Below are 13,208 nucleotides of genomic sequence, written 5' to 3'. Positions count from 1 at the left end.
TTTGAAGCTTGGACGACGCAAAGAGAATCCTTCCTCGGCGAGGAATCCTCAGACAGGAGTTCGAACCTGAGAGAAACAGAATAAATGTCAATGTGTCTTTGTCCGTCATTATTGGGGTTTCATTATTCTGATGGCTACTCAAGTGTTGGGCTCTTTTGTTTATTTGGAAGCGGGGGGGGGGGCGGGGGGGGTGCAGGAGTCTCAGTGTCTCTGGGGGGCGGGGGGGTGGTGGGGGGTGCAGGAGTCTCAGTGTCTCTGGGGGGCGGGGGGGGGTGGTGCAGGAGTCTCAGTGTCTCTGGGGGGCGGGGGTGGGGGGGAGAGGCAGGAGTCAGTGTCTCTGGGGGGTGGGAGACCGGTGACATTTTCACACTGAGGGTTGGGTGAGTTATTCCAGTGAACAAGATGTTGTGTGGGAGCAGGAGGGAGCGCAGCCTCAGGTGATTAAGGAGGTGGAGTGTGGGAGCAGGAGGGAGCGCAGCCTCAGGTGATTAAGGAGGTGGAGTGTGGGAGCAGGAGGGAGCGCAGCCTCAGGTGATTAAGGAGGTGGAGTGTGGGAGCAGGAGGGAGCGCAGCCTCAGGTGGTTAAGGAGGTGGAGTGTGGGAACAGGAGGGAGCGCAGCCTCAGGTGATTAAGGAGGTGGAGTGTGGGAACAGGAGGGAGCGCAGCCTCAGGTGATTAAGGAGGTGGAGTGTGGGAACAGGAGGGAGCGCAGCCTCAGGTGATTAAGGAGGTGGAGTGTGGGAGCAGGAGGGAGCGCAGCCTCAGGTGATTAAGGAGGTGGAGTGTGGGAGCAGGAGGGAGCGCAGCCTCAGGTGATTAAGGAGGTGGAGTGTGGGAGCAGGAGGGAGCGCAGCCTCAGGTGATTAAGGAGGTGGAGTGTGGGAGCAGGAGGGAGCGCAGCCTCAGGTGATTAAGGAGGTGGAGTGTGGGAGCAGGAGGGAGCGCAGCCTCAGGTGATTAAGGAGGTGGAGTGTGGGAGCAGGAGGGAGCGCAGCCTCAGGTGATTAAGGAGGTGGAGTGTGGGAACAGGAGGGAGCGCAGCCTCAGGTGATTAAGGAGGTGGAGTGTGGGAGCAGGAGGGAGCGCAGCCTCAGGTGATTAAGGAGGTGGAGTGTGGGAGCAGGAGGGAGCGCAGCCTCAGGTGATTAAGGAGGTGGAGTGTGGGAACAGGAGGGAGCGCAGCCTCAGGTGATTAAGGAGGTGGAGTGTGGGAGCAGGAGGGAGCGCAGCCTCAGGTGATTAAGGAGGTGGAGTGTGGGAGCAGGAGGGAGCGCAGCCTCAGGTGATTAAGGAGGTGGAGTGTGGGAGCAGGAGGGAGCGCAGCCTCAGGTGATTAAGGAGGTGGAGTGTGGGAGCAGGAGGGAGCGCAGCCTCAGGTGATTAAGGAGGTGGAGTGTGGGAGCAGGAGGGAGCGCAGCCTCAGGTGATTAAGGAGGTGGAGTGTGGGAGCAGGAGGGAGCGCAGCCTCAGGTGGTTAAGGAGGTGGAGTGTGGGAACAGGAGGGAGCGCAGCCTCAGGTGATTAAGGAGGTGGAGTGTGGGAACAGGAGGGAGCGCAGCCTCAGGTGATTAAGGAGGTGGAGTGTGGGAACAGGAGGGAGCACAGCCTCAGGTGATTAAGGAGGTGGAGTGTGGGAGCAGGAGGGAGCGCAGCCTCAGGTGATTAAGGAGGTGGGGAGCAGGAGGGAACACCCCCTCAGGAAGGGATTAAGGAGGTGGGGCAGGAGGGAACGTAGCCTCAGGTGATTAAGGGGCAGGAGAGAACGCAGCCTCAGGAAGGGATTAAGGAGAAGTGGGGAGCAGGAGGGGTCTGGTGTGTTTAATAAATTAAATAGTGGATTTGCACCTTCATTTCATTTAAACTCTCCCCATGTGGGTCAGGGTTTTGTAAGGGGGCGAACGGAACCCCCCCCCCCCAGCTCTGTATCTATATTGGCAATAAAATGTGTAAACAACCAACCTGACCCGAGGATTATGTAATTTATCCAGGGGGGATATTTTTGGGGAAGAATGTGTGGGGGGAGGGGAGTATAATAGGGTTGAAAATATTTGGGGGGGAATATTTGTAGAAAAAAATAATAACGGGGGGGGCAATTTGAGGGGGGTATAAAATTGGGGGGGGGGAAATAATTTTTGCCGGGGGGCAAATTTGAGGGGGGTAATTTGAAGGGGGGGCAATTTGAGGGGGGCAAATTTGAGGTGGCATAAAATTGGCAGGGAAATAATTTTGGCTGGGGGGCAATTTGAGGGGGCATAAAATTGGGGGGGAAATAATTTTGGCCGGGGGGCAAATTTGAGGGGGGGGGCAATTTGAGGGGGGCAAATTTGAGGGGGGGCAATTTGAGGGGGGCAAATTTGAGGTGGCATAAAATTGGCGGGGAAATAATTTTGGCTGGGGGGCAATTTGAGGGGGCATAAAATTGGGGGGGAAATAATTTTGGCCGGGGGGCAAATTTGAGGGGGGGCAATTTGAGGGGGGCAAATTTGAGGGGGGGCAAATTTGAGGGGGGCAAATTTGAGGGGGGGCAAATTTGAGGGGGGCAAATTTGAGGGGGGCAAATTTGAGGGGGGGCAATTTGAGGGGGGCAAATTTGAGGGGGGGGGGCAATTTGAGGGGGGCAAATTTGAGGGGGGGGCAACTTGAGGGGGGCAAATTTGAGGGGGGCAAATTTGAGGGGGGGGGCAATTTGAGGGGGCATAAAATTGGGGGGGAAATAATTTTGGCCGGGGGGGGGCAAATTTGAGGGGGGAATATTTGTAGAAAAAAAATGAGGGGGGGGAAATAATTTTGCCGGGGTGGGGGGGGGGGGAAATTTGAGGGGGCTTAAATTTGGGGGGGTATTAATTTTGGCCGGGGGGCAAATTTGAGGGGGGGATAAAATTGGCGGAGGGTGGGGGGGGATACAATTGGCGGCGGGGGGGGTGGGGGGGGACACAGACAGAGCGAGGGTCACAGACCGAGGTACACAGAGAGAGCGAGGGACACAGAGAGAGCGAGGGACACAGAGAGAGCGTGGGACACAGAGAGAGCGAGGGACACACAGCAAGGGAGGGACACAGACAGAGCGAGGTTCACAGACCGAGCTACACAGAGAGCGCGAGGGACACAGAGAGAGCGAGGGACACAAAGAGCGAGGGACACAGAGCACGAGGGACACAGAGAGCGAGGGACACAGAGAGCGATTAACACAGAGAACGAGGGACACATAGAGTGAGGGACACAGTGCACGAGGGACACAGAGAGTGCGAGGGACACAGAGAGCCCGAGGGACACACAGAAAGGGAGGGACACAGACAGAGCGAGGGTCACAGACCGAGGGACACAGAGAGAGCGAGGGACACAGAGAGAGCGTGGGACACAGAGAGAGCGAGGGATACACAGAAAGGGAGGGACACAGAGAGAGTGAGGGACGCAGAGAGAGCGAGGGACACAGAGAGAGCGAGGGACACAGAGAGCGAGGGACACAGAGAGCGAGGGACACAGACAGAGCCAGGGACACAGAGAGAGCAAGGGACATAGAGAGCGAGGGACACACAGAGAGAGCGAGGGACAGAGAGAGCGAGGGACACAGAGAGCGAGGGACACAGAGAGCGAGGGACACACAGAGAGAGTGAGGGACACAGAGAGTGATGAACACAGAGAGCGAGGGAAAAAGAGAGAGCGAGGGAAACAGAGAGAGCGAGGGACACAGAGAGAGTGAGGGACACAGAGAGTGAGGGACACAGACCGAGGGACACAGACAGAGCGAGGGACACAGAGAGTGCGAGGGAAACAGAGAGAGCGAGGGACACAGAGAGAGTGAGGGACACAGAGAGAGTGAGGGACACAGACCGAGGGACACAGACAGAGCGAGGGAAACAGAGAGAGCGAGGGAAACAGAGAGAGCGAGGGACACAGAGAGAGTGAGTGACACAGAGAGAGTGAGGGACACAGACCGAGGGACACAGACAGAGCGAGGGACACAGAGAGAGTGAGGGACACACAGAAAGGGAGGGACACAGAGAGAGTGAGGGACACAGAGAGAGCGAGGGACACAGAGAGAGCGAGGCGCACAGAGAGCGAGGGACACACAGAGAGAGCGAGTGACACAGACAAAGCAAGGGACACAGAGAACGAGGGACACACAGAAAGGGAGGGACACAGAGAGAGTAAGGGACACAGAGAGAGTGAGGGACACAGACCGAGGGACACAGACAGAGCGAGGGACACAGAGAGAGCCAGGGACACAGAGAGAGTTTAGGGACACACAGAAAGGGAGGGACACTTAGAGAGTGAGGGACACAGAGAGTGCGAGGGACACACAGAAAGGGAGGGACACAGAGAGAGCGAGGAACGCAGAGAGCGAGGGACACAGAGAGAGCGAGGGACACAGACAAAGCCAGGGACACAGAGAGAGCGAGGGACACACAGAAAGAGAGGGACACAGAGAGAGTGAGGGACACAGAGAGAGCGAGGGCCACAGAGAGAGCGAGGGGCACAGAGAGCGATGGACAGAGAGAGAGGGACACAGAGAGAGAGGGGCACTGAGAGAGAGACAGAGAGGCAGGGACACAGAGAAAGAGGGACACAGAGAAAGAGGGACACAAAGTAAGAGGGACTGAGAGAGAGGGACAGTGAGGAATGCAGCGAGGGGGACAGAGAGTGAGGGACACACAGAGAGAGCGAGTGACACAGACAAATCCAGGGACACAGAGAGAGCGAGGGGCACACAGAAAGGGAGGGACACAGAGAGAGTGAGGGACACAGAGAGAGCGAGGGGCACAGAGAGTGAGGGACACACAGAGAGAGCGAGTGACACAGACAAAGCCAGGGACACAGAGAGAGCGAGGGGCACAGAGAGAGCGAGGGTCACAGAGAGTGAGGGACACAGAGAGAGCGAGGGGCACAGAGAGTGAGGGACACAGAGAGAGCGAGGGACACAGAGAGAGCGAGGGACACAGACCGAGGGACACAGAGAGAGCGAGGGACACAGAGAGAGTGAGGGACACACAGAAAGGGAGGGACACAGAGAGAGTGAGGGACACAGAGAGAGCGAGGGGCACAGAGAGAGCGAGGGGCACAGAGAGTGAGGGACACAGAGAGAGCGAGGGACACAGAGAGCGAGGGGCACAGAGAGCGAGGGACACAGAGAGCGAGGGACACAGAGAGCGATGGACACACAGAAAGAGCGAGTGACACAAGAGAGCGAGGGGCACAGAGAGTGAGGGACAGAGAGAGAGCGAGTGACACAGAGAGAGCGAGGGGCACAGAGAGCGCGAGGGACACAGAGAGCACGAGGGACACAGAGAGCGATGGACAGAGAGAGAGGGACACAGAGAGAGAGGGGCACTGAGAGAGAGACAGAGAGGCAGGGACACAGAGAAAGAGGGACACAGAGAAAGAGGGACACAAAGTAAGAGGGACTGAGAGAGAGGGACAGTGAGGAACGCAGCGAGAGAGAGTGGGACAGAGGGAGAGAGTGGGACACAGCGAGAGAGACAAAGAGAGGGGGACACATGGAGGGAGAGGGACACATGGAGGGAGAGGGACACAGAGAGAGCGAGGGACACAGAGAGAGAGTGAGGGACACAGCAAGAGAGAGCAAGGGACACAGCGAGAGCGAGGGACACAGAGAGAGCGAGGGACACAGAGAGAGCGAGGAACACAGAGAGTGAGGGACACAGAGAGTGAGGGACACAGGGAGATCAAGGGACCCAGAGAGAGCGAGGGACACAGAGAGTGAGGGACACAGAGAGCGAGGGGCACAGAGAGCGTGAGGGACACAGTGAGCGCGAGGGACACAGAGAGCGAGGGACCCAGAGTGAGAGAGGGACACAGAGATTGAGGGACACAGAGAGCGAGGGACACAGAGAACGAGGGACACAGAGAGCGCGACGGACACAGAGAGCGCGAGGGACACGGAGAGCCCGAGGGACACTGAGAGCGAGGGTCACAGAGAGAGCGAGGGACACAGAGAGAGCGAGGGACAAACAGAGAGCGAGGGACACAGTGAGCGAGGGACACAGAGAGCGCGAGGGACACAGAGAGAGCGAGTGACGCAGAGAGAGCGAGGGACACATGGAGGGAGAGGGACACAGCGTGAGCGAGGGACACAGAGAGAGCGAGGGACACAGAGAGAGTGAGAGATGCAGAGAGAGCGAGGGACACATGGAGGGAGAGGGACACAGCGAGAGCGAGGGACACAGAGAGAGCGAGGGACACAGAGAGCGAGGGACACAGAGAGCGAGGGACACAGAGAGCAAGGGACACAGCGAGAGCGAGGGACACAAAGAGAGTGAGGGACACAGCGAGAGCGAGGCTCACAGAGAGAGCGAGGGACACATGGAGGGAGAGGGACACAGGGAGAGCGATGGACACAGAGAGAGCGAGGGACACAGAGAGCTAGGGACACAGCGAGAGCGAGGGACACAGAAAGAGCGAGGGACCCAGCGAGAGCGAGGGACCCAGCGACAGCGAGGGACACAGAGAGAGCGATGGGCACATGGAGGGAGAGGGACACAGAGAGAGCGAGGGACACATTGAGAGCGAGGGACACATGGAGAGAGAGGGACACAGAGAGAGCGATGGACACAGAGAGAGTGAGGGACACAGAGAGCAAGGGACACAGCGAGAGCGAGGGACACAGAGAGAGCGAGGGACACAGAGAGAGCGCGGGACACAGCGAGAGCGAGGGACACAGCTAGAGCGAGGGACACAGAGAGAGCGAGGGACACATGGAGGAAGAGGGACACAGAGAGAGCGAGGGCCACAGAGAGAGCGAGGGACACAGAGAGAGCGAGGGACACAGAGAGTGAGGGACACAGAAAGCAAGGGACACAGCGAGAGAGAGAGAGGGACACAACGAGAGAGAGGGGGACACAGAGAGAGCAACGGACACAGAGAGCAAGGGACACAGAGAGCAAGGGACACAGCGAGAGAGAGGGACACAACGAGAGAGAGGGGGACACAGCGAGAGGGACGGGTACACGGCGAGAGAGTGAGGGACACAGCGAGAGAGAGAGGGACACAGCGAGTGAGAGAGGACCGCAGCGAGAGAGAGAGGGGCACAGCGAGAGAGAGAGGAGAACACCGAGTGAGGGAGGGACACAGCGAGAGAGAGAGGGGCACAGCGAGAGAGAGAGGAGCACACCGAGTGAGGGAGGGACACAGCGAGAGAGAGAGGGGCACAGCGAGAGAGAGAGGAGAACACCGAGTGAGGGAGGGACACAGCGAGAGAGAGAGGGGCACAGCGAGAGAGAGAGGAGAACACCGAGTGAGGGAGGGACACAGCGAGAGAGAGAGGGGCACAGCGAGAGAGAGAGGAGCACACCGAGTGAGGGAGGGACACAGCGAGAGAGAGTGGGACAGCACGGGAGCCTTGTGGATAGCACAATTGTTTCACAGCTCCAGGGTCCCAGGTTCGATTCCGGCTTGGGTCACTCTCTGTGCGGAGTCTGCACATCCTCCCCGTGTCTGCGTGGGTTTCCTCCGGGTGCTCCGGTTTCCTCCCACAGTCCAAAGATGTGCAGGTTAGGTGGATTGGCCATGATAAATTGCCCTTAGTGTCCAGAATTGCCCTTAGCGTTGTGGGGTTACTGGGTTATGGGGATAGGGTGGCGGTGTTGACCTTGGGTGGGGTGCTCTTTCCAAGAGCCGGTGCAGACTCGATGGGCCGAATGGCCATCTTCTGCACTGTAAATTCTATGATAATCTATGACACAGCGAAAGAGAGAGAGGGACACAGCGAGAGACCGGGGAACACAGCGAGAGAGAGGGGGACACAGCGAGAGGGACGGGTACACAGCGAGAGAGAGAGGGACACAGCGAGTGAGCGAGGAACACAGCGAGAGAGAGAGAGGGGGACACAGCGAGAGAGAGAGGGACACAGCGAGAGAGAGAGGGACACAGCGAGTGAGCGAGGAACACAGCGAGAGAGAGGGGGACACAGCGAGAGAGAGAGGGACGCAGCGAGAGAGAGTGAGGGACGCAGCGAGAGAGAGGGGGACACAGCGAGAGGGACGGGTACACAGCGAGAGAGAGAGGGACACAGCGAGTGAGCGAGGAACACAGCGAGAGAGAGGGGGACACAGCGAGAGGGACGGGTACACAGCGAGAGAGAGAGGGACACAGCGAGAGAGCGGGGAACACAGCGAGAGAGAGAGGGACACAGCGAGTGAGCGAGGAACACAGCGAGAGAGAGAGAGAGGGGGACACAGCGAGAGGGACGGGTACACAGCGAGAGAGAGAGGGACACAGCGAGAGAGCAAGGAACACAGCGAGAGAGAGGGGGACACAGCGAGAGAGAGAGGGACGCAGCAAGAGAGAGAGGGGGACACATCGAGAGGGACGGGTACACAACTAGAGAGAGAGGGACACAGCGAGAGAGCGAGGAACACAGCGAGAGAGACAGAGAGAACGAGGGACACAAAGAGCGAGGGGCACAGAGCACGAGGAACACAGAGAGTGAGGGGCACAGAGAGTGAGGGAAACAGAGAGTGAGGGACACAGAGAGAACGGGGGACACAGAGAGCGATTAACACAGAGAACGAGGGACACAGAGAGTGAGGGACACAGTGCACGAGGGACACAGAGAGCGCGAGGGACACATAGAGCCCGAGGGACACACAGAAAGGGAGGGACAAAGACAGAGCGAGGGTCACAGACCGAGGGACACTGAGAGAGCGAGGGACACAGAGAGAGCGATGGACACAGAGAGAGCGAGGGACACAGAGAGCAAGGGACACAGAGAGCGAGGGACACAGAGAGAACGAGGGACACAGAGACAGCGAGGGTCACAGCGAGAGCGAGGGACACAGCTAGAGCGAGGGACACAGAGAGAGCGAGGGACACATGGAGGAAGAGGGACACAGAGAGAGCGAGGGACACAGAGAGAGCGAGGGACACAGAGAGTGAGGGACACAGAGAGCAGGGGACACAGCGAGAGAGAGAGAGGGACACAACGAGAGAGAGGGTGACACAGAGAGAGCAAGGGACACAGAGAGCAAGGGACACAGAGAGCAAGGGGCACAGCGAGAGAGAGAGGGACACAACGAGAGAGAGGGGGACACAGCGAGAGGGACGGGTACACAGCGAGAGAGAGTGGGACGCAGCGAGAGAGAGTGAGGGACGCAGCGAGAGAGAGAGGGGGACACATCGAGAGGGACGGGTACACAGCGAGAGAGAGAGGGACACAGCGAGAGAGCGAGGAACACAGCGAGAGAGACAGAGAGAGCGAGGACACAAAGAGCGAGGGACACAGAGCACAAGGGACACAGAGAGCGAGGGACACAGAGAGAACGAGGGACACAGAGAGTGAGGGACACAGAGAGCGATTAACACAGAGAACGAGGGACACAGAGATTGAGGGACACAGTGCACGAGGGACACAGAGAGCGCGAGGGACACAGAGAGCCCGAGGGACACACAGAAAGGGAGGGACACAGACAGAGCGAGGGTCACAGACCGAGGGACACTGAGAGAGCGAGGGACACAGAGAGAGCGAGGGACACACAGAAAGGGAGGGACACAGAGAGAGTGAGGGACACAGAGAGAGCGAGGGACACAGAGAGATCGAGGGACACAGAGAGCGAGGGACACAGAGAGCGAGGGACACACAGAGAGAGCAAGGGACACAGACAGAGCCAGGGACACAGAGAGAGCAAGGGACATAGAGAGCGAGGGACACACAGAGAGAGCGAGGAACACAGAGAGTGAGGAACACAGAGAGCGAGGGAAACAGAGAGAGCGAGGGACACAGAGAGAGCGAGGGACAAAGAGAGTGAGGGACACAGAGAGAGTGAGGGACACAGACCGAGGGACACAGACAGAGCGAGGGGCACAGAGAGAGCGAGGGACACAGAGAGAGCGAGGGACACAGAGAGTGAGGGACACAGAGAGCAAGGGACACAGCGAGAGAGAGAGAGGGACACAACGAGAGAGAGGGGGACAGGGAGAGAGCAAGGGACACAGAGAGCAAGGGACACAGAGAGCAAGGGACACAGCGAGAGAGAGAGGGACACAACGAGAGAGAGGGGGACACAGCGAGAGGGACGGGTACACGGCGAGAGAGTGAGGGACACAGCGAGAGAGAGAGGGACACAGCGAGTGAGAGAGGACCGCAGCGAGAGAGAGAGGGGCACAGCGAGAGAGAGAGGTGCACACCGAGTGAGGGAGGGACACAGCGAGAGAGAGTGGGACTGCACGGTAGCCTTGTGGATAGCACAATTGTTTCACAGCTCCAGGGTCCCAGGTTCGATTCCGGCTTGGGTCACTCTCTGTGCGGAGTCTGCACATCCTCCCCGTGTCTGCGTGGGTTTCCTCCGGGTGCTCCGGTTTCCTCCCACAGTCCAAAGATGTGCAGGTTAGGTGGATTGGCCATGATAAATTGCCCTTAGTGTCCAAAATTGCCCTTAGCGTTGTGGGGTTACTGGGTTATGGGGATAGGGTGGCGCTGTTGACCTTGGGTGGGGTGTTCTTTCCAAGAGCCGGTGCAGGCTCGATGGGCCGAATGGCCACCTTCTGCACTGTAAATTCTATGATAATCTATGACACAGTGAAAGAGAGAGAGGGACACAGAGCGGAAGGGACACAGCGAGAGAGAGAGAGGGACACAACGAGAGAGAGGGGGACACAGCGAGAGGGACGGGTACACAGCAAGAGAGTGAGGGACACAGCGAGAGAGAGAGAGGGACACAGCGAGTGAGAGAGGACCGCAGCGAGAGAGAGAGAGGGGCACAGCGAGTGAGAGAGGGACACAGCGAGAGAGAGGGGGACACAGCGAGAGGGACGGGTACACAGCGAGAGAGAGAGGGACACAGCGAGAGAGCGAGGAACACAGCGAGAGAGACAGAGAGACGGGCACACATAGAGGGAGAGGGACACAGAGAGCGAGGGGCACAGAGAGCAAGGGACACAGAGGGCGAGGGACACAGAGAGAACGAGGGACACAGAGAGAGCGAGGGACACAGCGAGAGCGAGGGACACAGCTAGAGCGAGGGACACAGAGAGAGCGAGGGACACATGGAGGAAGAGGGACACAGAGAGAGCGAGGGACACAGAGAGTGAGGGACACAGAGAGCAGGGGACACAGCGAGAGAGAGAGAGGGACACAACGAGAGAGAGGGTGACACAGAGAGTGCAAGGGACACAGAGAGCAAGGGACACAGAGAGCAAGGGACACAGCGAGAGAGAGAGGGACACAACGAGAGAGAGGGGGACACAGCGAGAGGGACGGGTACACAGCGAGAGAGAGTGGGACGCAGCGAGAGAGAGTGAGGGACGCAGCGAGAGAGAGAGGGGGACACATCGAGAGGGACGGGTACACAGCGAGAGAGAGAGGGACACAGCGAGAGAGCGAGGAACACAGCGAGAGAGACAGAGAGAGCGAGGGACACAAAGAGCGAGGGACACAGAGCACAAGGGACACAGAGAGCGAGGGACACAGAGAGTGAGGGAAACAGAGAGTGAGGGACACAGAGAGAACGAGGGACACAGAGAGTGAGGGACACAGAGAGCGATTAACACAGAGAACGAGGGACACAGAGATTGAGGGACACAGTGCACGAGGGACACAGAGAGCGCGAGGGACACAGAGAGCCCGAGGGACACACAGAAAGGGAGGGACACAGACAGAGCGAGGGTCACAGACCGAGGGACACTGAGAGAGCGAGGGACACAGAGAGAGCGTGGGACACAGAGAGAGCGAGGGACACAGAGAGAGCGAGGGACACAGAGAGAGCGTGGGACACAGAGAGAGCGAGGGATACACAGAAAGGGAGGGACACAGAGAGAGTGAGGGACGCAGAGAGAGCGAGGGACACAGAGAGATCGAGGGACACAGAGAGTGAGGGACACAGAGAGCGAGGGACACACAGAGAGAGCAAGGGACACAGACAGAGCCAGGGACACAGAGAGAGCCAGGGACACAGAGAGAGCAAGGGACATAGAGAGCGAGGGACACACAGAGAGAGCGAGGAACACAGAGAGTGAGGAACACAGAGAGCGAGGGAAACAGAGAGAGCGAGGGACACAGAGAGAGCGAGGGACACAGAGAGAGCGAGGGACAAAGAGAGTGAGGGACACAGAGAGAGTGAGGGACACAGACCGAGGGACACAGACAGAGCGAGGGGCACAGAGAGAGCGAGGGACACAGAGAGAGCGAGGGACACAGAGAGTGAGGGACACAGAGAGCAAGGGACACAGCGAGAGAGAGAGAGGGACACAACGAGAGAGAGGGGGACAGGGAGAGAGCAAGGGACACAGAGAGCAAGGGACACAGAGAGCAAGGGACACAGCGAGAGAGAGAGGGACACAACGAGAGAGAGGGGGACACAGCGAGAGGGACGGGTACACGGCGAGAGAGTGAGGGACACAGCGAGAGAGAGAGGAACACAGCGAGTGAGAGAGGACCGCAGCGAGAGAGGGGCACAGCGAGAGAGAGAGGTGCACACCGAGTGAGGGAGGGACACAGCGAGAGAGAGTGGGACAGCACGGTAGCCTTGTGGATAGCACAATTGTTTCACAGCTCCAGGGTCCCAGGTTCGATTCCGGCTTGGGTCACTCTCTGTGCGGAGTCTGCACATCCTCCCCGTGTCTGCGTGGGTTTCCTCCGGGTGCTCCGGTTTCCTCCCACAGTCCAAAGATGTGCAGGTTAGGTGGATTGGCCATGATAAATTGCCCTTAGTGTCCAAAATTGCCCTTAGCGTTGTGGGGTTACTGGGTTATGGGGATAGGGTGGCGCTGTTGACCTTGGGTGGGGTGTTCTTTCCAAGAGCCGGTGCAGGCTCGATGGGCCGAATGGCCACCTTCTGCACTGTAAATTCTATGATAATCTATGACACAGTGAAAGAGAGAGAGGGACACAGAGCGGAAGGGACACAGCGAGAGAGAGAGAGGGACACAACGAGAGAGAGGGGGACACAGCGAGAGGGACGGGTACACAGCGAGAGAGTGAGGGACACAGCGAGAGAGAGAGAGGGACACAGCGAGTGAGAGAGGACCGCAGCGAGAGAGAGAGAGGGGCACAGCGAGTGAGAGAGGGACACAGCGAGAGAGAGTGGGACACAGCGAAAGAGAGAGAGGGACACAGCGAGAGAGCGGGGAACACAGCGAGAGAGAGGGGGACACAGCGAGAGGGACGGGTACACAGCGAGAGAGAGAGGGACACAGCGAGAGAGCGAGGAACACAGCGAGAGAGACAGCGAGACGGGGACACATAGAAGGGAGAGGG

General features: G+C 58.6%; 1 long non-coding RNA gene across 1 annotated transcript; it reads left to right on the top strand.

The window, feature by feature from the left end:
- Positions 1 to 1,487: 1,487 nt before the first annotated feature.
- LOC140405564 (uncharacterized) lies at positions 1,488 to 1,959 on the top strand. The gene is made up of 2 exons (XR_011938656.1): positions 1,488 to 1,742; positions 1,776 to 1,959. It is a non-coding gene; the product is annotated as an uncharacterized lncRNA (long non-coding RNA).
- Positions 1,960 to 13,208: the final 11,249 nt, after the last annotated feature.

The sequence above is a fragment of the Scyliorhinus torazame genome, unplaced genomic scaffold, assembly GCF_047496885.1.
Source record: "Scyliorhinus torazame isolate Kashiwa2021f unplaced genomic scaffold, sScyTor2.1 scaffold_76, whole genome shotgun sequence".
Classification (NCBI taxonomy): Eukaryota; Metazoa; Chordata; class Chondrichthyes; order Carcharhiniformes; family Scyliorhinidae; genus Scyliorhinus; species Scyliorhinus torazame.
Note: the sequence above shows the minus strand (reverse complement) of the source record. Positions and strands in the feature narration are given on the sequence as shown.